The sequence below is a fragment of the Microtus ochrogaster genome, chromosome 15 (genome assembly GCF_000317375.1).
Source record: "Microtus ochrogaster isolate Prairie Vole_2 chromosome 15, MicOch1.0, whole genome shotgun sequence".
NCBI lineage: Eukaryota > Metazoa > Chordata > Mammalia > Rodentia > Cricetidae > Microtus > Microtus ochrogaster.
In genome coordinates, this window is record NC_022017.1 from 42,973,674 (window position 1) to 42,975,909 (window position 2,236).

Consider the following 2,236-nt stretch of genomic DNA (forward strand, 5'->3'; position numbering starts at 1 on the left):
GTGTCACGTACTGTCTCATACACGTCAATACTGTCTCATACATGTCACATACCGTCTCTATCACACTTTGGGATGATTTAGTGCTGTCCATTTATCATAGACTTTCAAGGACAAATAGACAGTATAAAAACCATCAAATTCTCATACACCCAAGTAGCACTCTCCTTTGATCAGATTGGAATTACACGGCTTGCCATCTCAGACAGGTCTGCCTTTTGTATCTTCTTCACGTATAACACACGGGCACCAGGAAGAGGAGTCTAGGTCAATGGATTATAATGCTTATTTCATTTTCTGTGTGAACTGTGAGTGCTTGTGTCTCTCCTCTGTGTATTGGTAGCTTTCCTGTTTTTTCTTTTTTAGTGTTGTATTGTGGTGCTTAACTTTTCTTCTTATTAAATCCCATTTCCAGAAACCTCTCTTGGAGTTCAGAAAGGAATTTGATTGTTGATTTCCTTTTTTCATTCTCTTAAAAATATTCTAACCCTTACTACCAGAATTTCTGTGAACAGAATTATGCCGGTTTTGTTAAATCTTCAGTTATCTGAGTTGTCAAAACATGAAAGACGTAACTTTCACATTGAAAGACATTCAGATTTTCAGTAAAAAAATTTGAATCATATTTAATCAGTGAAATGTGTTGAATCATTAAAATACTTAGTTTTCAAAAGCAGACAAACAAAATCCAGAGGCGTCGTTTCCTCAAGCTCTCGCTCCGACCTCACACGGTCCTCTGCACAGTGTGGTTTCTGAAGATGGCTGCCTTTAAATCAGTGACTCCGTGAGAGCCTTGCGTAGTGTTTTCACCACAGAGAACCGGCATCAGCTGAAACTGGACCGCCCTGTCTCCTAGCGGCTGCTCTGTCAGCACCGCAGCTCCGGCGGACTGTCTCATGAGCTGTAGGACTGTTGGTTCAGAATCTGTGTTGTTCCTGTATTATAACTTACTGACTTGTAGGACTGTTGGTTCAGAATCTGTCTTGTTCCTGTATTATAACCGACTTGTCGATGCATGTGAACTGGGTGCATTTTGTTGCCTCTGTATGTTAAATAGTGACCAATGTTTTTACGAAAGAATTGAACAAAAAATATCTTTTAAGACATTTGGAATGTGGTTTTGATTTTAAAATTTGGTTTTCTTAATCTCAGAGGGCCTGGGCTATTCTATCACTGAAGGAAACAGGATTAATAAATGCAGGTTTGTTATGAGGTGACCGACACACGAAGACACTACTTGGAGCAGTTTTACACACACACACACACACACCCCGCTACACGCACACACATATACACACCTATACAACCTACACACATGTGTGGGCATACACAAACATACACACCCTTAAAGTCCCCATTGACATTGAATCCTGTGGTGTATGAGAGAGGAATGATCCCATAAGACAGCCGTGAGTGGCTGCTAAATCAGAGGGCCAGGTTCTTACAGCCTGAGCCATGCAGACGGCTCAGCCGTGCTCAGGTCACGCTATGCTTTTTCTCCAAGCAGGACAATGTGAAAGCAGCAGAAAGGTTTTCAATTTTATTTATTAGTTCTTTGCAGATTTCATCCAGTGCATTTTGTCATCTTCACAGTCTCCATGCAAACTCTTTCTAGGCTCTTTTCCTACCCAGCTTTGAGCCCCAGCCCCACCAGGGCCAAGCGGAGCTGCCAAGTATTCTTGGCTGTGTGGCCTCCACTTAGTGTGGGTGACTTATCGGGGCCTGGCTGTAGTCACTCCTAGAGGAAACTGTCCCTTTCCCAGCAGCTAACAAGCACAATGGAAGATTGTGTGGACTTAGAAAGTGGCTTCTCTTTCTTGCCATGTGTTATTTGGAAATGATAAGAAGGATGATGGTTTCAGCTCTGTCCCCTCCCCTTTTTATCAGCCTTGTTGCTGTGTGCTGCCGTGTTCACACTGCCGTGTTCACACTGCTGTGTTCACACTGCAGTGTTCACACCACCACCACAGTTAGTACACACCGCTGTTGGTGCGGCCCCCTGCTTTAAACTGAGGAAACAGAGGCGTGGTGAAGGCATACCGCTACTTGCCAGTGGACTTGAGTTAGTTACGTCCATGTATACAGCAAGTGCTCTTAGGTTCTATGCAATAGGGGTGTCATATGCTTGAACTGTGAGTTAACTTTTAACAAAGATTTTTTTTAAATCCTTTTCTCATATGTAACCCAGCAATTCTTTTTCTTTTTCTTTTTCTTTTTTTTTTCTTTTTTTTTTTTTTTT